Source organism: Pelmatolapia mariae, linkage group LG6 (assembly GCF_036321145.2).
Source record: "Pelmatolapia mariae isolate MD_Pm_ZW linkage group LG6, Pm_UMD_F_2, whole genome shotgun sequence".
In the NCBI taxonomy this organism is placed as follows: Eukaryota; Metazoa; Chordata; class Actinopteri; order Cichliformes; family Cichlidae; genus Pelmatolapia; species Pelmatolapia mariae.
In genome coordinates this window covers 22,270,232-22,293,957 of record NC_086232.1, presented here as the reverse complement: position 1 = coordinate 22,293,957, position 23,726 = coordinate 22,270,232, and positions in this window count along the sequence as shown.

Genomic DNA, 23,726 nt, shown 5'->3' with positions numbered 1-23,726 from the left:
GACATCTAGGGCTGCCACAAACGATTATTTTGATAGTTGACTAGTCACCGATTATTTTTGCAATTAGTCGACTAATCAGATCGTGGGTCCATTGGACGTAAAACGACAAGATGATAGTTTATTAAATTTTAATGAAATTTGCAGATTGTTTTGTTGGAGTTTAATAAACTCAGCCGTCTGCTCCTTGCTATCTAAAATATAACAGGACACCGGAGCAATGTTCCCTCTAAGCTGCGCACGTGCGCAATTGCGCACTGCTGGCACGGTCTCTGCGCACATAAAATCTGTGTTGCGCACAAAAAAAAAATCTAACCTGAATTGAAATTAAAATTAAAACTTTAACAATTCTGTTTTGCAGTGTTAGTCAGTAAGTGACTGGCTGCTCCCGTATGGGATTAGAACGATGCCACCTTATCCCATAGTCCAGCCAATGATGCGATTCACATTCGTATATACGCAGCCAATCAACGTGGTTGACAGGCTATGACAGCGTCCTTATGAGCCGATACCGGTGTTTTAGCTGGCAAAGCGGCGTGGCTGATGTGGAGTGAAGCCACGTTAATGACAACGTGTACAACCATTGGAGATGTGAGCAGGACAGACGGAACAATTGATGGGAAAAGTGTGGAATTTATACCAGTTTTTAAATTGTGTTGATAGGCCACGTAAAACCAGAGTTATGATAAAAATATCTGCAATGTTTGGTTTTCTTCCTGAATACTATCGTTGTTTATATTTACTGCGGGAAGAAACGGTAAAAACGGCGTTTTATAAGAAAAACACTCTCCACCTGTGAGCAAAACCAAAACCAACCCCCACCCTTTCCTATTGGCCGAAAAAAGTACCATGTTGACCAATCAAAAAATGATATGGCAATGTGGCATCTAGTTGTTAAGAAACGGGGGGAAGTTTTAGGAGTGACGGTGGTGTTTTGAGATGTGAGAGATTTGAGAAGTTTAGTGCAAATCTTGTGTAGTTAGTGTGTAGTATAGTCAATAGTTTTGTTGTGTGTGTCAGAACAATGAGGCGACTGCTGAATGTTACAGGTGTTACAGGAGTGATACATCTCCTGTTGTCAGGCCTGCAGGTATCAGGCTGTTGTTCTCCTTTATCTCATAGTGGACAGAAATAATTTTTTGGAGTGGCACAAATAATTTGTGTGGCATCAAATTTGATGCAGAACAGCTGATTGTTCTGTAAATAGTTTGAAATGTTTATTTAAAAACGCCTTGGCTGCATTAAAAAAAAAAAGCTGCAAAAAACGTTGTTGTTTGCCAAACTGAGTTGCTTTTTTGAAGAAGTAACTATATAATTAATTGCCCAACATTGGTCATTATATACTGTATTTGGCAGACAGAGAGTTACAGGACTCTCTCCCAGACCACAGACGCATAATACAAGTCAGAGCTTTATGAAAAAAAGAAAAAAAAAAGTGTGTTTTCAAAATTGGAGTTCAAGTTATTTTTACTTCCAATAGTGTTAACATACTACACAGGTCATGAACAAGATTTTTTAAATTTTCATTGTAAGTGGGCTAAAGCAGTTAATTAAAAGTAGTCTAACATAAATGTAAATGCTGTAATTTGATTATTTTAATAAACCATGTAACTTGGATGGATTAGATGCTGGGGTGACCACAGTGCACACGTCTGATGTCGCTCACAGTGGTCCAAGGGATCGCTCAGGGAGTTTGTGTGTTCGCTCAGACACATGAAAAATTAGAGGGAACATTGCACCGGAGTATATTCTCGAGCATCTCACACTTCTGATAATCAGTTGTCTGCTTGACGTTTATTCAGCGGTGTAAAAACTATAATTTTAATCTCAGCCAAACCGATTTTCTCAGGAAAAAATAAAATACTGAAAAAAAGGCCAAACAATAACATTTTTAAGTTATCTAAGTGACTTATATATCATGTTTAACCTGAGTAGCAAAAGACCACGGTGGGTTTGAAAATGATTTGCTGGGAGTCCAGTGTTCTCACCGGCTCTAGTGAGCCTTGAACCCCGGCTAGCTATCGAGCTGGTGGGTAACCGACGTCTCCGAAAATGTCAGAGCGCTTTTGAAAATATGTGGTGCCTTGTTAAACTGAGCAGATATCTGAAGTTTACACAGCTACATTCTCGCCTGAAAATATGTTAAACGTTTATTTTGTGACCCAGAAAGAATAATAAGAGTAATATTAAAACTAACTAGCTGCCGCCCTTGTTGGAAACTGAGCAGGGCCACGCTATGAATTCTGGGATAGGTTGGGCCACGAAGCAACCCATCCTTCAAATCTGAGGAAATGAAGGGCGCATTTATCAGTCGCACTTGTCTGAGTCTTCGAATTTGGACAGTCTTCGTCGTGTCGCTGTAACGTAATCGGCCTACAAATGCGGGCACAGGAGGATGCGGTTCCTGAATTTGGAAGCTACGATACCGGACACTGCTTCTTCTTCTTCGGGGTTTAACAGCAGCTGCCATCCTTGTACATGTAGTGCTGCCATCTTCTGTTTCAGTACGTTATTACACTCTTAAATCCTACTACTTATTCTTGCGTCTTTCAGGATCTTACAAAGCTTCAAACGACGCGTCGACTATTAAATTAGTCGGCGACGATGGTCGACGTAATCGTGACTAGTCGACTAATCGTGGCAGCCCTAGTGACATCATCAGGACTTTAAAATGAGGAAATGCTAGGCGGGCGTTTCCCCACACCTGACCCACATGAAGACTGAAAAGAAAGAACAAAGTAAGTATGAACAAATGACTTATTCTGTAACATAATAAAATATAAAGAAACATGTAACTGAGTATTTACCTTAATTTGCAGAATGTTTGATTTGCTGGCAACAGAACGCTTACACAAACAAACCCAGGATAGTGAGTCCAGCAATGTTACTTGACAAATAGCAAATCATAGCAAATAAATATAAACAGAATAATATGCATAATGTGCAAACAAAAAAGGGTTAACACATATGGGACAAATGGAGAGCATTGCAACTGCTCATCCACTTTGTCACATCCTCACTTTAGTTTCTGTTTTACCTTGCAGCATTGGTATCAGTAACATCAGAAACAGTACATTTCATCATTTTATTATACCCTGATACTTTTCATAATTTTCCATAACTTTATAGTAAAATAACATTATCCATTGTTGGTCACTTAATCAGAAACATTAAACATTAACACCTCATTTCTTCACAACCAAATATTAATTTTTCTTTCTCTTGGCCCTCATTTGTTTGTGTCTTTTGCTACCTAGAATGCTCACAATTGTATGCATTCACTAACTTAAGGGGACATAAACTCTGTGACAGAAATTACTTTAAATGTTACTTTAGTCCATACATGGACTTTTTTTTTTAAATCTAGATTTTGTTTTAGGCATCCTACCCATCTGAGGCCTCCAACATGCAAGTTGCACTTTAAAGCATAAAAAAGCAAATATATTTCTTTTTCAATTAGAATTTTAAGCTACTATGTTACTCTTTTACAGTAGAATACAGACATGCATTATGTTCCAGATACTTATGTAGCGCCTCTACTCAGGACCAGTACACTTTCACTTCAAATAGAGACCCTAGACATCTAACTAGGTTCAGAAGCAGGTTTGTTTTGGAGACTCACAAAAGGAGTTGGCTTGGTTGCCTCAGTACCATTCATAAACATATACAAACAAAATAACTCAAACTGCACACTAATAGTGCATTTTAAAGGTGAACAGACGTAAACAGAACAAAATAAAATAAAGATACTTAAAAGAAAACTCATACTGAATTGTATCAGAGCTCTTTTGAATGAATAAAACAGATTAAAGTGTTCCCGTTGTGATATTTGAATTGTCCAGTCTGAATTGTCCTTTAAAGTCGTTGAAACCCAAACACGTGTATTGTAGGGGAATTGTCAGTGTACAGACCCTATTATCCGTGTAGGAAAAGTAGTGCATAGGGCTTATCTGTAATCCAAGGTTGCTTGAATCAGTTTCTCAGGATGCAGAAAGTTTATTCATGCAGGCCCATATGACAGAGAATGTGCATCTTCTTTTTGTTTTCATATTTTAATTTATATTTTATTGTGTTGTGGTTTGCAGTGTTTTGTGTTGTTTCACTTTAAATTTGTTTAAAAGGAAAAAGCTGAAAATTTAAATAGTTAAAAGTTGAAATGTAAATAGTTGGTTTTTGTATTACATGATTTATTTATTACATTTTATGTGGAGTGAATAAATAAAAGTATATTTACGGTGGCCCCTAAAAACAAAGCTCGTGCAAACTCCAAAACACGTACAAACTCCAAAGCACGTACAAACTCCAAAACACATTTCTAGCATTAACTGAACTTCCAAAACAGAGCTACCTAGATCACTTAAATTACACAATTGAAAGCATATGTGTATTGTTTGTGTATTTATACACAAGCACTCATATATATTCAAATAAGTCACTACCACACACCAAATCTGGTCGTTGGTACTTCCTGGCTTGCGTAGCCACTAGGTAACAAAAGCTCAACACTGCGCTTAGCATCCTGGAGCACTTCTGTTGTGTTTTGTACGTGTTTTGGAGTTTTTACGTGTTTTGGAGTCTGTACGTGTTTTGGAGTTCAGTGCGGGAGCAGCAGCAGCTTCGCTCATGCGCGATTCATTTGCAGTTTGGACGCATAGGTGTGAACATCTTCTGCCCTGATAGCAGCTGGGGGAGGACTATCCTCCGCCCGTGAGCACTTTGGAACGGGCGAGGTGCCCACGGCAGCACCTGCTGCTTGTTAAGAGTAAAAGCGATACGCTCTTTCACGTCAAAAAGTCGTCACGAATAAGTCTCCAATAACACCAGAAAAAGTCGCCAGATTTGTCGCTAGTCGCTTTTTAGAAAAAAAGCTAAGCGGGTCTGAAAACTCGCTAAATATAGCGACAAAGTCGCTAAGTTGGCAACACTGGACAGTACACTGTTTTTGCTGCCTCCACCATTGATAGTGAGAGACAGTGAGAGGAGTTAAAACTGTTTGGCTGCAGTGGTTATTATTATAATTACATGCTTTCATCTTCTATGCCCATATGGAAAAGATATATATAAATCTTATAAAGTTTGTATCTGTCTTGTGCGAAACTTGTATGAAAAGCATACAAGAGTGAAAACAGATATAAGATCCCTTGAAAAATTATATAAATGAAACTTGTATGTTTTGGATCCTTACTAAAACAATATATGAAAGTAATGAGAAAGCGGCCACTTTCATGAGTAAATCATATAAGTTTTTACTATTTCTTTTCCATATGGGTGTCTGGTTTGTAGCCGGTGTTCCTGTCACGAGCCTGAAACGGAACCTGACAAACAAAACACTACATTTTAGGAATAGGCTTTATATATTGATGATTGTACGCTTTTTATTTACAGTGGTCCCTCGTTTATCGCAGGAGTTACGATCTAAAAATAACCCGCGATAGGTGAAATCGGCAAAGTAGCCAACTTTATTTTTTTACAATTATTATAGGTGTTTTAAGGCTGTAAAACTCCTAGCTACACGCTTTATTCACTTTTTCAGACAGGCATGAACATTTTAACACTAATACTCTCAAAGTTCAAACCTTCGTAGAAAAATAAGTCCAGTATTATAGAATGAAACCTAAGGCACCTGTGGTTGTCTTTGACGGTGCAAAACGTTTCATCGACATTGTTATGTTTGTTGGGGAGAAAACTTACAAACATACAGTGCAGCACTTCAGAGTCACACTGCTAGCGATCAAAGATTAATGTGAATTTCACAAGCTGAACGCATTCCCTACTGTACAGGAGATATGGCACGAGATTGATTGACAATGGTCTACAGGGAATCAGGACGCTGTGTAAAAAAACAAAACAAAACAAAACAAAAACTGCATGCAAAATTGCCCCCTCAAAAGTCTGCGAAACAGTGAGGCTGCGAAAAGTGAACCACGTTATAATGAGGGACCACCTTTCACTTTCACTTACCTTTCACTTATTCTGTGGTAAGGAATGTAAACTTGGTGGATTTGTTTGTTTATACTTTTATTTTATTTCATATTGCTTTGCTGTTTAGTACAATGTAAACACATGTTTAAATGTAATACATGATAGTAAATTGTACTTGTACACAATATAATTTGAATATGCAGTATTTTTGCTTTTCACATTACAATAACATTGAGATCAAAATCATAATCGAATGCTGCTTAATGGATATTTTTTTACTCCCAAGAAAATCAGGTTTACAATCTGCTTACACTGTTTACTTTAAACCACTCCAAATTTAAATTGTAAATTCTAAATTGTACCTTGCCTTGATCCCCTGAGACTTAAGCAAATATTTATTTTCTTTCTTTATTAGCTTTTTGCAGTGATGTAACTGCTGCCTCATCCTCTCGTCTCTCTGTATGCTGCACTGCATATAGGAGAGATCAAAATACAGTTTACTTTGATTTGACTTGAAAATCAGCTGTATTCCGTTTGGCTCCCTGTAGTGGTATGAATGGCAAACTACCCTCATGTTGCGTTTTAGTCCCTCTAGTAGTATGAATGGAAAACTACACTCATTGGCAGTAGCATAGGCACACTTAAAATTTCTTCAGAAATTTTTGCTCTCTAGTTAGTTTTAATCTTTGAACTTTATGCACATTGCATCAAGCAAAAATTAAATTAAATACAATAGTCTTTGACTTGAAGAAATTGTTGATGATTTAAACCCTATTTTCTACATATTCCAGCAAATAAAATAAAATAATTTTAATTAGCAAATAAAATAGCACACCCTCTAGCAGATCATTACATGGAGAAATCTTTTGAACTTAAGTGTGCTCACACACACCGGTGTACACAAGGGTGCTCGCATACACAAACTATCTTCCTTGGCTGCTACCTTAAAGCAGTAATTTCTAAACGTATTTAGTAATTATTAATCTACATTTTTATTTTAAAATTAGCTATCTTTATTACTGCTTTACTGATTCCTGAAGTCTTCCATTTAATGTTAATTTTAATTTTGCCCTGTTTTGTATGTATCAATTTCCTGCAACCCTTTGTGAAAATGACCCAAACTAGCAATATCTGTTTTCATTCTCTAGTCTTTCTCTGTCTACCATTTTTTGATGAAGCAAAAAAGAAATTTCCAAATTAGATAAAATTAAATTATGAAGTATAAACTTGTTTTTTAAGAGTTCTTTCTCTTTTTAAGCATGTTTACATGATGAAAGCTTGATAATATAATTTTTGTTTGTTGCATTTCTTTTCTACTGCATTCATATAGCCAAAACTAAACTAAAGCGGAAACCTTAGTTTATCTGTAAGAAATATATTTGCAGCTTTTTTGACAATGTTTGAATAACAAATGTTGTGAGTATGGAAATGTATACTACAATTTTTTTTTCTGTAGGGTTAAGGCAACTTAACTTAATGGTCTGAGGTAATCAGTTTCCTCAAATAAACTGAGTAGCAACATCAACATTTGAAGCAATTACTTGTCACATATGGACGATTCATCAGGATCCCTCTGCTTCACTTATCAATGCACTGGGTACTCTCATTGAAAACTACAGAGCTCGGTAAACGTTGAAAAATAAGGACACAAGACTGCTGTGGAAAAGCCCATTTTCCATATAATTATATGGTTCCGAAATTACATTCGAATGACAGATAACGAACACAATAAATTATATAATTTAAACAGCTACCTGAGTAAAAATTGCAGCAGATAAATTAATTACAGGCTATTACTTTGTATCGGTTATTATCAGTGTTGGGCAAGTTACTTTGAAAAATTAATTAATTATAGTTACTAGTTATTTCTTCAAAAAAGTAACTGAGTTAGTAACTGAGTTACAAGATTCTAAAAGTATTAGTTACTTGAAAAGTAACTATTGCGCTACTTTTAAAAAAAATGTTTAACCCTCTGGGGTCCAGGGTATAATTGGCCATTTTTAACTACTTTTGATTTGACCTCTACATTTCACCTTTAAAAACTATTTACTTTGCCTTGTTTGGTATCATCCTTTTCAGCACAACCTCACGTGTCTGAAATTAGTTATGTTTTCATTTTGACATACTGTATTAACACAATTGATCTAAAATCAGACAAAAAACAAAGTCGGAGCAGAAAAAGTTATATTTTTTACTGTAACAACCACAAACATGTTTAATGAATCATATTTCATAACTTTAAATATGAATTGTCAATTTTAAAATCCTATGCACAAGTTTTGCAAACAAAGTTATTTGCAGCCATTTACCTTTTTTTATATAACCATTTCAAGCAATTTACATAACAGTCAGCTGTTCTGCATTCTATAAGATGCCACACAAATTATTTGTGCCACTCCAAAAATGTCTGTCCACTATAAAGGAGAACATCACAGCCTGATACCTGCAGGTCTGACAGCAGCAGGTGTATCACTCATCCTGTTTTTTACCTGGACACAGCAGTCGCCTCATTGTTCTGACACACAACGTAAAACTATTCACAACACTACACACTAACTACACAAGACAACACATTAACTACACACTCCAAACATCTAAACATCACAAATCTCTCACATCTCAAAACTCCCTCGCTCTCTTTTTCTGCTGTCTTTCTACTCTCTCTCTCACCGTCACTCCTAAAACTTCCCCCTCTTCCTAAACAACCAAATGTCATGTTTCCATATCATTTTTTGATTGGTCAACATGGTACATTTTTCCACCAACACGAACGGGTTGTTTTTTGTTTTGTTTTTTTTATTTTTCGTCATAAGCAGAGAGTGCTTGCTAGCGCTGTCAGTAAACGTGACGAAACTATTCAGGAAAAAACACATGCATATATAATTTATCATGACTCTGATTTTACGTGGCCTATCTGCACAATTTAAAAACTGGTATATATCACCTTGTTACTTTGGCATCTTGAAGTGGTCGTGTGATTGGCTAACCACGACTACTTTATTTTTCCTCAGTCAAACAGCAGCACTCATGCGATTGTTTTGCCCCACTTAGCCACAGGTGTTGTGCCAAAAAGTGATTGTCTGCCAGAAAGTGATTGCCGTCCGTGGGAGCGCGAACAGCTTCTTAAAGCTGTAGCGCCCAGATTACTTACGTAGGCAGCTACTTCAGTGCAACTGATATAAGGTGCGGTAAGTTGACGACAGCTTTAACCGTCTGTTTGTTGAAAAATAGCAGAGCTTCCCAGAGTGTGGGGCAGATCCATTGCAGGGGGGGCGCGGTGTGAAAAGGGAAAAAAAACCAACGCTTGGCCACTGCTAGCACGGGGCGCCCACACAAACGCAAAGCAGGAGATGAAGCATCGCTGAATATGTTTCCAAACCAACTTCATTCTAAGCCAAAGACTAGAAAATATGGTGAAGCATATCTGCCCTTTGGTTTCACCTGCCAAGGTAGGTCTCCCCTGCATAATTGCTTTCCCCTGCGTCGGGAGCACGCGCTGGGCTCTTCAAATCGCGGACAAACAGTATCCCACATTCTTGATTTTTAGTTCACAAACACTTGTTGTAATGACTAAACTACTCCTGACATTTTGGAGATGTTAGCTCTTTATATGGTAAAGTTACAGCGGGATACAAATAATATCAGGCTGATCCTGCCACGATTTGTTCCCTCAGTTCAAATCACGGACAAACAGTATCCTTCAGTTGTTTATGTTTTTGAACCCATTTTGCACAGAGAGGCATTTTTTGAAAAATGTATTGATAGCAATGTTGAATATTATTACACAGGAAAAAAACAACTACACGTAAAATAATTACACCGTGACGCCTCTGCATTTCTAAATGGAGGGACAGTAACTGTGTGTGTGTGTGTATGTAAGTGTGTAAAAACGGAAGATAGTAAGATTAACAGTAACAGTATTTTGTCTCTATCTGCCATTCTGCAATTCAACTCACGTAAAAATAACGTGGCGCACAGCGTGATGTGAAAAAAATGCACATACATTTGACATTGCGTGACGAACTCTGTATTCCTCGTCCACACATAAACGCAAAAAAGGAGTTTTAAAAAATCTCCGTTTTCGGTGATTTGAAACGCCGTTTACGTGTGGACGAAACAGCTGTGTTTTCAAAAATACCTGTGTGGACGTAGCGTAAAAGAGTTGGTAGTTTACTATGAGGTGCCGTAAGGGACATTATTACTGAAACGCTCTCACACACTACTGAAACGCTCTCACACACACTACTGAAACGCTCTCACACACACTACTGAAACGCTCTCACACACTACTGAAATTTAAGCTCTCACACACACTACTGAAACCGCGGTGACGTCTACAACAGTCTGTTAGAGGTATAATTGAAAAATCTTTTGCCTTCACCAGTGACTATCCAAACATTGTTGTAGGGTAGCAGCCTATTGCAACAAGTCGGGGCATCCTGGCTATGCTAGCTGCCCGTATAATCTGGAAAGACTGTGTCTGACAGTACCTCATCTACAATGAAATTACATCGGATCCTTGTCATTTTTTACATACATTCTTTGTTGTTTGAGATGAGAACCAATGAAGAAGATTACTTGTGCTCTGCAATGTATTGAGGCGCTCCAAAATGAAAATTCGGACAATATCAGACAAAAGCGGCTTTATAGAGAGCTAGATGATCATACACAAACTCTATCAGAATTTCTTGCTGCTGGCAACCCTATTATTAGGATATGATCCTAATAATAGGGTTGCCACCAACCTACCTACCTACCTACTAGGATCCTTGTATAGATGCTTTTGCAGCTTGCTACATGAATATGATGCTAGACAGAGATCTGCTTATGTGACCCACAGATTGTTACCCCCAACCACCTTGAGTGGTCATCCAGGTCGGCCACGATACACAGGGCTCGCAAAATTTCAAAATCCCTGGTAGCCCTTCGGGCAGGGACTCTTCAGTTTTTGGTAGCCCAAAAGAAATTTAAGTAGCCCGAATAAAAAAGGGAGCAATTTTTTTTATGTTTTGTTTCCTGTTTTGTTTCCGTTACAATATTATACTTTAAAGTATAATATTGTAACGGAAACAAAACAATCAAAAAATTGTTGAAACACAAATTACAATATTGTATAAAAATTACAATCATCAACTCAAATACTTGGTTGTAATTGAACAGAAATTTCTATGAACTTGTAAGAACTGTACAACAGGAATCAGTCTGTGTCAGATCCTGAATTTGAAATTTCCACTGAAATCACAGGTAAGAGGCAAGTGGAACCAAGATCTAGGACATTTGCTTTTTGAAGTTTGCAAAGACTGCTAAATTTTGCCAGTGGTAGTTCACTCTTTGCAACATAGTAGGCTGTTCTAAACAGATTTTCAGGTTGATTTTTAGTATGTTATTTGCAGACTGAGCAATAATCCATTTCTTGCATTTCTCATGAGTTCTAATGGGGGCCTTTCTTAAAATTACTGGTCCCAGTAACAAAGGCACTTGTCGACTCAGAAATCGAGGGAAACCAACAACACACCCGGCAGAACATTATGTTATTTACACGGGTGCACATAAGTGGTCCGCATGTGCGCATTCGCTGTCACAATAAAAGACGCGCACCAGATAAGAAGTTGCAACGCGCGTTTGCGTCCATATAAAAGGCACTGTTTTTGTCCGCTAGAGTGGGATTTTCATGGCACATTCTGCACCAAATCTCTGTGCATTCATCATTTGTTTAAAGCCAGCTCACCTCCTGCAACCACTTTTCCTAGAATACGCACTTCTTTTGTGGTTCGGACTCCATCTGACATTTCTTTGGAGGTGGAGGAACACCAAAGTAATTGCTTAAAGGAGCTTCTTCGACATCTTTAAGAGTTCTAAACAAATGTCTGTCCTCCTCCAGAAAATCTTATGGACGCAAACACGCGTTGCAACTTCTTATCTTGTGCGCGTATTTTATTTTGACAGCGAATGCGCACCTGCGGACCACTTATGTGCACCCCTGGTTATTTAGCTTGTCATATTCCAGCCACAGAAATTCTTTTGTCCATGAAACCAAAAAGTTGCACTTTCTTTTTGCCTTATAGTCTGATTTGTCATAACTTTTCCGTTTTGTGGTAAGCTTTTCTTTGGCTGTCACTTCTTCACCCTGACCGGTCTTATTTGGCTCAGCAGAACTAAAATATATATCCTGCTGCCTTTACACACGCACTCACATAACGCTCAGCGATTCTCTGCGCGATCAACCTCTCACATGTTTAAGCTTCCTGCGGGAGATTTCACTTGTCATGTTTGATAGTAAACTAACGATTGATAAGACGATGTCAGAGGAATTGGTGCGCAAATTATCGTCACTCACCAATCAGTACTGTCGCTCTCTATACACCGTTCGCGCGATTGCAAAGTGAAAGCAAAAAACAAGCGCAAATTCAAATGCGATTTCAATATGTCACATATAGGGCTGCTCGATTATGGCAAAAATGATAATCACGATTATTTTCACTGAAATTGAGATCTCGATTATTTGATGATATTTATTTAACAATAAAAATGTATTGAATAATGGCTTTAAAGATTGTCAAAAATAGTATAAAATAGTGTGCAAATACTGATAACAGTGCAAATGTTTGCAATATAAAAAATAAAATGTAAACATCTATGTTTAGTGAACTTTGCCATGTCGCTCTGTGGTGCAGCTACGACACCAAAGTTTACACACTATGTCTACTTGATCCACGTCTGACTCCGCGAACCCATAATGTTTCCACACCACTGAAGGGTTTTTTTACCTCTCTTTTCAGCCAACGGCAGTCACTCTCCTCTCCAAATAACTTCTGCTTAGCTTTCCGAGCTTCCCTCTGTTAGCTCCTCTTGTGCCGCGTATTCGAAACCCAGAGAGGTGCGCTCGATTTGCCACACGGAGCAGCGCGAGAGTAAAGTACGAGGGAGGTGCTAATAATCGGCTCAGTCATTTTTAATGATCGTTGAAAGCCCAGATCGTAATTTAGATTAAAATTTGATTAATTGAGCAGCCGTAGTCACATATTGGCAGTGGTTCACAGACGCCAATGACATATTTACCCAGCTACATTTCCGAAAGAATGCAACAGCATTGACATATATTTTTCCTTCCTATGATAGCCCGACGGGCAGGGCAGGGATAGATTCTGGTAGCCCGACTGGAAAAATCGCTAGCCCCGGGACGTCGGGCTAGCAATTTTGCGAGCCCTGATACACTATATCTGCTGAACAGATTTCTCACTTTGTTTCCATTGGTATGACATGGCAGAGAATTGCATCATGCTTTGGAATAAGTCGAAGAACCCTGTACAGACACAGCTTAATGGCTCAACTCCCAAAGTTTGTGTATGTGGATATTTCAAATCAAGAACTGAATGGCCTTGTGACGGATATCCTACAGAACACTCCAAATGCAGGGGAAGTATATATTCTTGGAAGTCTGAGATCGCGTGGCTTAAGAGTTAAACGTTGGAGGGTCAGACAAAGTCTACAGGAAGTGGATCCTATTGGACGTGCATTTAGACGTCGTCATGCGATAAGGCGAAGGATCTATAGCGTTCAGGCTCCCAACCACTTATGGTAAGTTCACTGGTTTGAAACAAATGGTCAGGCTTTGTGTTTAAAAGTATTAACACAATACATCAAAATTAAAGGTCCTTCATTCAAAACATTACTGAAGTTAATCTATATGATCAGCATAAGGTAATAATAATAATTAAAAAAAGCAATAACCAAAAAAAACAGAAATTGCTTTAAGTATGTTAAATATTTGGGGGGATTCATAGTGCATCAATTTAGATGTCGTATAATGTATATACTGCTGAGTTGTGTAATCCTTTATTTCACATCACAATTTTAATCTCTAACATCGATTGTGCCAGGTAAACGTAGTGTGGAAAAAGACATTTTATGCCACTGTGTGTATGTGTGTGCACGTGTAAGCATGTGTGTGTGTATGTGAGAGGTGTGGTGTTGTTGAAGTAAATGTACAAAATGGTACCGCTAGTTTTTGTTTAAGTGCAGGGTCAGGAATTTACTACTAAATAATATGAACAAACATGGAACTGTACTAATGCTTTCTGATCTCTCAACAGGCATTTTGACGGCAACCACAAGTTGATTAGATGGCGCTTGGTCCTGCATGGCTGTGTTGATGGCTTAAGCCGAACTATCATATACTTACGTTGCTTATCCAATAACAGAGCCTCAAGTGTCTTGTCATTATTTTTGGAAGGAATACAAAACTTTGGTTTGCCCTTAAGGGTCAGGTGTGATCATGGTATGGAAAATATACAGGTTGCTTGTTTTATGTTACAGAGAAGAGGAGTAGGCAGTGTTATTACAGGTGTTTCAGTACATAACCAAAGAATTGAAAGACTGTGGGCAGAACTCAACAGAGTTGTATCAAGACACTTTATAAATATCTTTAACTTTATAGAAGAACAGGGTATGTTGGATTCACTGAATGAGCTACATCTTTTTTGTCTGCATTATGTTTATTTGCCAAGGATTGATTGTTTTACTGAAACACCTTCCTGTTCTACTGAAATGTCTTGGTTTTCAGTAGTGTGTGTGAGAGCTTAAATTTCAGTAGTGTGTGTGAGAGTGTTTCAGTAGTGTGTGTGAGAGCTTAAATTTCAGTAGTGTGTGTGAGAGCGTTTCAGTTGTGTGTGTGTGAGAGCGTTTCAGTTGTGTGTGTGAGAGCGTTTCAGTTGTGTGTGTGTGAGAGCGTTTCAGTTGTGTGTGTGAGAGCGTTTTAGTTGTGTGTGTGAGAGCATTTCAGTTGTGTGTGTGAGAGCTTAAATTTCAGTAGTGTGAGAGCGTTTCAGTAGTGTGTGTGAGAGCGTTTCAGTAATAATGTCCCTTACGGCACCTCATAGTTTACTTTCTTGCTACCTGTAATTTATTACTTGTATTTGCTTAATTGTTTAGTAAATGTTTGAGGTGTGAAATAAACCGCAATGGAGCAAAATATGGGTGTGTGTGGTTAAAGGATGTGTTAGTATTTTCAGAAGGAATTATGTAAAAACGTCAACAAAATAAGGCACAACAATTCTAATTTCCAGATTTCAGTTTTTCACAACATAAAGCTTTTTTCACCAATACCTACAGTAAAGAATATAAATATATAAACAGTGCAAACCATTTCCAGTGACAAGATATGCTGTAAACTTTATTTTCATTTTTGCTCCAAATGGCACAGCAGCCTCAGAGAAAACATTAGAACGACTTCAACATATGTACATACAAGGCAGCTCAGTTTACCATAAATTGTATGGGTGTGCATTTATTTCAGCATATTTAGCAAAAATGTGCCATTTCTTCACTCAGTGAAGTGATGGTTAAGCAGGAGTTTGCCCTCAAGGTTCTTGCTGTGAAGCTGTAACTGTTAAGCAATGAACAGGAGTCCTGCCTGACTAAGAAGTCCTTCACAAGCTCCAGATGCAGGAAGACCTGTATTGATTTTGATTGACAGCTTATTGATGTGAGGAAAGCCATGCAATAGATCCACACCTCCAGTGAATGGACATGAAAGGTACCTCTCCAGCTCCCCTGCTTCTGGCTTTCCTGACCCCATGGATCCATCATCTTCATCAGATAGGCTGCTGTTTGCGCTGGCCTCATGCAGCTCTGTGTCTAGGTGATGTCTGATGAAGTTGAGACCTGTGGAAAGATATATGGTTTTCAAAAGAATTAGGTCTAGTCATTATAGTGCTGTATACACTGCCAAGCTGCGGATGTTTGGCAAGAAAATTTGATCACACTGGAGATGTTTTTTACTAACTCTTGTTGAAAAATAAAATCTTGTCATTCATATCCCACACAAACAGTTTGCAATGAATTCCAGATTAAGTTTAAAATAAGAACGCGTGCAAGGGCTAAGCAGTGCTAGCCCATAGATCCTCCTCGCACTGTTTGACTGTTACTCTGGGAAAGACAAGAAAGACAGTGATGGAAGCCGTGAGTGGAGCTGCGATGTAGCCTCTAATCTCTCCATGACTGTCCTGAGAAGGCAAACACCTCAGTCTGTGTGGCTGCCAAAAGATGAAACACGCCCCTTCCAACCACAGGGGAGGGAGACGGATGAAGCCTCCAAAAGCTGGGCATACACTGTGCAATTTTTGGCCCATTTTGAGCCTATTTTTCAGTCGCCCAACCGTTTTGGGGATTGGCCCGAGTTTCGCCTTAATTGTGTGTCGTGCATCGTGTAGTATACATGGGGTAACGAAAACCGATTAACACCTCACAACCAGCTCCCAATCATCAATCATATAGTTGCAAGAAAATCAAACCTGTTTTAAATCCTGTTGGCTCTACGCTTCCGTATCAGAGGCTTTTCAATGTGGCCTCACAAAATTATCACGACTACAACAACCATGAAAAGAGTTGGATGGACATTGTTGCTCAATTGCAGCTGCCTGGTCAATGTTTTTCATTAGTAATTTAGCAAAGTTGATAGTGGTGGTGTGCGTGTGTCTGTGTGACTGAAAGACAGAGAGAGTGAGAGCGAGAGACAGATTTTGTATGATAAGCTTCATGTTATGGACGCACAGTTTGAGCACTCAAGTCGCATCAGAGCATCAGGCCATATAGTGTGAGAGCAATTACAAGGACAGCCAAAGCTACACAAAACACCCACAAACTTATCTCACTACAACGTAGCGCCGAAAATATGACTCGCCGCTCGAGCTCGACACAGCTGCTGTAACATAAGATTGACATCCAGCTAACCACAGCTAAAAGATATTTTGAGAAAACTTACTGTTTCCTCAGGTTACATGAGTTGAATTTTTTTCTCGCTGAAAAGTTGGTTTGTTTTGGCTCTCACTGAAGACACCGACACTGAAGACATAGCTGTTCTTTTGTACTGCTTTTAAGCGAAACATTCTTTGTATATGAGGCCAAGGGTGTTCATCCTCTTCAGCTCTAGCGTAGACAGTTGGCTCTGCCATGTTTTCATGTGTTTCTTCTTTCCGTGTGTCCGCTACTTTGAAACGCTTGGGCCAGTGTTGCCAACTCCTCAGTAAGGAAAATCGCGCTCTTTGGTTCTGTCCACCAGTTCAGAAGTTTTGGCGTGAGATATGTGAAGACTTATCGAAGTGTCTGAAATGTAACATTCCAACTTCTCCTTTAGTGTGTTTGTTGGGCAGCTTAGATAATGTCACTTCAGAAAAGAATATAGCCCACATGGTTTTCACTGCCCTATGCATAGCCAAGAAAACAGTCCTCATGAACTGGAAAAATAAAAATAATCTTAATTCTAACCAGTATAGAAATTATCTATTAGATTACATTAGTCTTGATACAGCCTCTTCCACCACATCAGATCAATTGCTCTGGGCTCCTTTGATCAGCTCCATCACCTAGTGGGGGTGGGGGGTCATAGTTTGGTCCCACCTTCACTGTTGTGATTGGTGTGGGGGTAGGGACAGGCTTAGGGCGTCGGGGGGTTCCCCAGGAGCATCTTCCTTGGGGGGCTCAACCCGGGGTAGCGGTCATGGCCAATTAAGGGCTCTGTTGGCTCTTAGGTGACGGTTTCCTCGTGGCTGCGTGCAGCGGGGCTAGGGGGAGGGTCTGTGCTGATGGACGTGGGCTAGTGACCTGGTAGCCTGGCTGCCCCTGGGTGGATCCGGGACGGGCGTGAGGTTCTGGGGGCGCTCCGTCTCTGGGCTGGGGCCCTGGCCGGGCCTCGGGGGCTCGGGTCCTGGTTGGTGTGTTGCCGGGGTTGTGGGCGGGTGGGTGTATGGGGGCCCAGCCCTGGCGCAGGGCGCCGCCAGTGCATCGAGCCACCTGGGGGACTCTTCAACTGGTGGGGGAGGTTGTCACATCTTGCAGGACCTTTCCTCTCCTCAGGAGTTCTCTCTGCAGGAGGGGGCGATATAGGAGAGGTGGAGGAAGATCTCTGTGTAGATGTCTTGTGTAGTCTGGAAGATGAGTGGATGATGGGGTGGGTGCAGTTTTCTCTGTAGTGGGGTCGGGTGGGCTGTCCCGGGCTCTGTGGGGCCGGGCGGCGCTGCTGCACCGGGCCCTGGTCCGGATGGGCCTGGGCCCCCTTTCCCTGGCGGGTTGCAGAGTATGGGGGTGCCTACTGGGGTCAGCGGGGGAGCTGGCCCCAGGGAGGGGTCACTTGCCCCTCCCTTTCTTCCCTCCCCATCTCCAGCTGCCTCCCTCTTCCCGCTCCACCACAATCACCCACACATGCAGGGCCTTGGGGTAGGGGTGTGTCACCAGGGTGCAGAGGAGGCATCCCGCCCCCCTCTGTCCCCTTCTGGCTGCCTCTGCCTCAATTTTATCTCACAACTTAGACATTCACATTACTCACACTCTCATAACACATACATATAGGATCTTGGGGGTGGGCTCACAACACGGACTCCAAATTACCATCAGGGTGTACACCTCACCCCTGGCGTCGTTGCCCACCTCTCAATTTTAAATACACGTAGACATTGAGGGCTATCAGGAGGGGCTATGCGCTTACCTGCTGCTCTCTGGCAGGTAGCTCCATGCCCTCCTGGGTTTTAAATGCACCTTATAACACATATACATCAACACTACATATGAGCGGGTAGAGGGAGGTTTGGTGTCTTCTCACACCCCCGGTCTCTGCGGCCTGCTGGAGCGGGGGGGCTAGGAGGAGGAGTTGGCCGTCCGACTGGGGTCTGGTGTGTGGGGCCTCCCTGCTGCTGCGGAGTCGGGGCGGTCTGCTTCTCCCCACTGCAGGGAAAAGGGTAACACCACCTGGGTCTGGGTGCAGTTTCCCCCTCCAGGGGCAAGGGTACCTAGACCCGGTTCTTAGAGTACGCTTGGGGAGTGTGATTGTGTGTACAGTGTCTCTTTATGTCTGTCTCCACGTTGGTTGAGTGTGGAGTAATTGCCTATGAGAGCATGAGGGTGGGAATGGATGTTTGTATTTGAGTGTGCCTGTATGTCTGTGTCTATATGTCAGGTTGGGTATCAGACGCCACCTCTCTGGGGACATCTCAGGCCCTCCAAGGTTTGGAGGCCTATCTCCCCCCACCACTTCCCCTGCCGGTGGCAGACGCCCTCAGACATCGGTGTGTTGGTGGTTCTTTGTGTCCGGGGGTGGGCGTCCGGGTACACACCGGCTCACTCCTTGGTGGCTGCTTATCGGGGCCTGGAACCTGGGGCTCGCTCGGGCCACTTCGGGGGTGGGGTGCCCTCGGCCTCTCGGCCTGGGGCTCGGTCACTCAGGCACAGCTGGCTGCCGGCGGAGCTCACGGGCACGTCACTGCAACCCCCCCTGGCTTCTGCTCCGCGGCTGCTGAGTGATCCCTCATCTGGGACTCTCCTCAGCTCTTTCTGGGACAGTGGCGCGGCTGCCCCTCTGTTGGTCTTCCTTGGTCTCTTGTGTTCTGAGGGCCTCTGGATGTCTGGAGTTTTGATCTCCTCCATACCTGCTTCATGCCCTGGAGGATGGGGCTGTGGCCCCCCACACCCTCTAGCAGATCATTACATTAAGGAACCTTTTAAATACAAGCGCGCTCATGCTCACAGGTGTACACACAGGTGATCACACACACAAACTACACCCTTTTTGGCTCCTACCTCAAAGCACACTGTGCGCTGTCGATCTTACGTGCTGCACAATAATGTTTAATATTAAGTATTTAGTGTTATATTCCCATATATCATTGTGATGCTGTTTATTCTATTACTCTCGTTTTCTTCTGCTTGTTTTCTTTTTTCTTTCTCAACAGGTGATCCAGGTGATCGATATATGTATTTTTTTGTCTGCTTATTTTGTTGGTTTTTGTTTTTTGCCCTTTATCCCCGTCCCTCTTCTCCGCTGTTTTTTTTTTTTTTTCCCCTCTTTCTTTCTCCCTTTTCTTTTCCCCTGTCCCGTATCTAGCAAGTAAAAATAAAAAAAAAATAAAATAAACAATAAAAGGTAAATCAAATGGACCATTACGGCAAGGCTGGGATGATCCATTCGGTAAAGTAAATCCGTTGGGCATCTTTCTTCGCCTTTAGACAATAATTCTGATGGCAAAAGAACCAAACGGGACAGGTTTAAAAAAAAAAAAAAAAAAAAAAAGTCGCTAGAAGTCGCTAAATGATGTCATCGCCTAATTTGCATAATTGGTCATGCTAATGTAATTGTAACCTATGTTGTTGGAGAGAGAAGTAACATCGTGGAAGAGACATAAAGTGAGTTAAAAAAAAACGTCCTAAATGCATTTAGAGTTTATTTAGAACTACAAATTAAATTTCTTTTAGCAATTATAGTTTTTGTCACAATTCCAACCCTGCTCCTTTATCCGGGCTTGGACTGGCAAAAGTGACCCGAAATTGGCACTCTGGTGGAGTTACTTTGTGTGTGTGTTTTTATAGTTAGTTTTAAACCTTGAGATCCACAAAACAGCATAACAGTAAAAGAAGAACTGACTGCGTTACAGTCAGTGCGGGAGCAGCGGCTTCGCTCTTGCGCAATTCATTTGCAGTTTGGACGCATAGGTGTGAACATCTCCTGCTCTGATAGCAGCGGGGGGAGGACTATCCTCCGCCCGTGAGCGCTATCTAATGTGTTAAACTAATTATTTTTTAAAAAGTAACGAGTTAAATTTTGCAAATGTAGCAGAGTAAAAGTACAATTTCTTCTTCACAAATGTACTCAAGTAAAAGAAAAAAGTATTGTGCAAAAAAGGTACTTTAAAAGTACATTTTTTTCAAAAACTTACTCAAGTAAATGTAACGGAGTAAATGTAACTCGTTACTACCCACCTCTGGTTACTTGTAATGCTGTTATTCCCATCACAGGTTATTATGTAGATGGAAGAGGTGATACGTGTTGGGTAATGTCACAGCCAGAGGCTGACTGACTTTATTGAACTGGCTGTATAAAATGTGCTACGATCCTTTTCCTAGTATGCATATTCTAAAAATGTTTTAACCTTTTTGTTCATTTGGCTACAGATTTAAAATATTTTGTCCAACTTCTCTAAATACATGCAGTCATTTTACCATTTGCTTTGGATAATCACACTCAAATACTTTTTTTTGTAAGTATTTACAAAAAATGGACAACTTTAATTGCTGTTATCAAGAAGACAGGACACGTTGACAAGACAACATGGGAACGGAAATATAACTAAACATAGTAGCAATACCAACACTAACTCAATACCAAAAAAATAAAAAAGTAGAAAACTAAAACGTTATGACACAAATGAATCACAAAAACACCATAAACTCAAAATGCTGGGTCAAATGACCCAGAGCCATGACAGTCTGTGCTAGTGCAGTATGATAGTGTCATGGTCCTGGGTCGGTGATTTGAGTTTCTTGTGTTTTTTGTCATTTTTTTGTCATATTTTGTTAAGTCTACTTTGTTATTTCTAAGGATCATTCCATATTACCCAGGTTGTTCTGTTTAGGTTTAGTTATTAGATTTCCTCTTGTTCTATCTTATCTATGTTCCCCAGCTCATGCTCCTCCATGTTTCCTCTCTCCCTCCAGTCTGCGCCTCTGTGTACTTCCTGTTTTACCTTGATAGTCTCCTGTCAGTGTGCGTTACGTTTTCTATGCTCTTCCCCATCTTGTCTGCATAATTTGTGCCAGCCATGCTGGTGTGTCCTCTTTGACTTGTATCCCTCTGTGTACAGTGACTTGCAAAAGTATTCGGCCCCCTTGAACTTTTCCACATTTTGTCACATTACAGCCACAAACATGAATCAATTTTATTGGAATTCCACGTGAAAGACCAATACAAAGTGGTGTACACGTGAGAAGTGGAATGAAAATCATACATGATTCCAAACATTTTTTACAAATAAATAACTGAAAAGTGGGGTGTGCGTAATTATTAAGCCCCCTTTGGTCTGAGTGCAGTCAGTTGCCCATAGACATTGCCTGATGAGTGCTAATGACTAAATAGAGTGCACCGGTGTGTAATCTAATGTCAGTACAAATACAGCTGCTCTGTAACGGCCTCAGAGGTTGTCTAAGAGAATATTGGGAGCAACAACACCATGAAGTCCAAAGAACACACCAGACAGGTCAGGGATAAAGTTATTGAGAAATTTAAAGCAGGCTTAGGCTACAAAAAGATTTCCCAAGCCTTGAACATCCCACGGAGCATTGTTCAAGCGTCATTCAGAAATGGAAGGAGTATGGCGCAACTGTAAACCTACCAAGACAAGGACATCCACCTAAACTCACAGGCCAAACAAGGAGAGCGCTGATCAGAAATGCAGCCAAGAGGCCCATGGTGACTCTGGACGAGCTGCAGAGATCTACAGCTCAGGTGGGGGAATCTGTCCATAGGACAACTATTAGTCGTGCACTGCACAAAGTTGGCCTTTATGGAAGAGTGACAAGAAGAAAGCCATTGTTAACAGAAAACCATAAGAAGTCCCATTTGCAGTTTGCCACAAGCCATGTGGGGGACACAGCAAACATGTGGAAGAAGGTGCTCTGGTCAGATGAGACCAAAAACGGAAAACTAACACTGCACATCACTCTGAACACACCATCCCCACTGTCAAATATGGTGGTGGCAGCATCATGCTCTGGGGGTGCTTCTCTTCAGCAGGGACAGGGAAGCTGGTCAGAGTTGATGTGAAGATGGATGGAGCCAAATACAGGGCAATCTTGGAAGGAAACCTCTTGGAGTCTGCAAAAGACTTGAGACTGGGGCGGAGGTTCACCTACCAGCAGGACAACGACCCTAAACATAAAGCCAGGGCAACAATGGAATAGTTTAAAACAAAACATATCCATGTGTTAGAATGGCCCAGTCAAAGTCCAGATAAATTTCTTACAGAATGGTTTATAGGCGATCCTTATCCCATAAAGGGCATTCTGTTGCAGAACCTGCTATATATATCCATAGGGTAAAGCCACAGTTCTTACACAAGACAATGTGATGTTAAAAACATGCTTACTATTTGGTACAAAGTCAGGCGCTTGGAAGGATATGACAACTGTTTCTCCCTTCTTCCTCCTATTCATGAAAATCTTGACTTCTTAGCTGGTCTTCGGGCTGGTTTTGCAGACTGGTCTCAAAAAGGGATTAATACAGTGAGTGATCCTGTTTATGAGAACTCTCTTCTTAGATTTAATCAACTGAAAATCAAGTTTGGCCTGACCAATAAGGATTTTTTCAGATAAACTGTTAAACAAACAAACAATATTGAAAAAGAAAAGAAAATAAAACGTAAAAACTGGGTTGAAACATTTTTTGACCCTCTTTAACAACATTCCAACATAACATTATAATTGATTGGGGAGAGTAAAATTAATTATACATTTTTATGTGGTTCAGCCACAACTCTACTAAAACCTCAGCCAATAATAGGTAGGCCAACCTTTGGACCGTCCAGTTGTCTGTATGACTGCCGCAGTATGTGCATCACATTTGCGCAGTATCAGAAAGTGCCAAACAGTGCCCTGGTGGAGTGAGGAGCTGTAAAGAGAAGCAGAGTGCTTTGTTTATATTCTAAAAATGTTTTAAGCTAGCTTGTTTCAAAGATTCTGTACAGCAGCTTTAAATGTTTTCCGAAAGCACACATGCACTTACCTTGTCAGTGTTTCTCAAACTTTTTACAGTGTGTACCACCTGAGAAAATGTCAAGCTCTCCAAAATACCACCATGAAAGCATGAAACTCATAAATCTTACAAGACAAAATTCCAATCTGTTACTAAAATGAAAAGTCACATTATAAAGTAAGCGCATTAAGTCAGAATGAGCAGCCTAAGAACGTAAAAATGTAGCAGGCTGGCACTGAAACAAGAAGAAAAGGGAAGACAATGCTTAGGATATTTGAAATATGAATTAGTATAC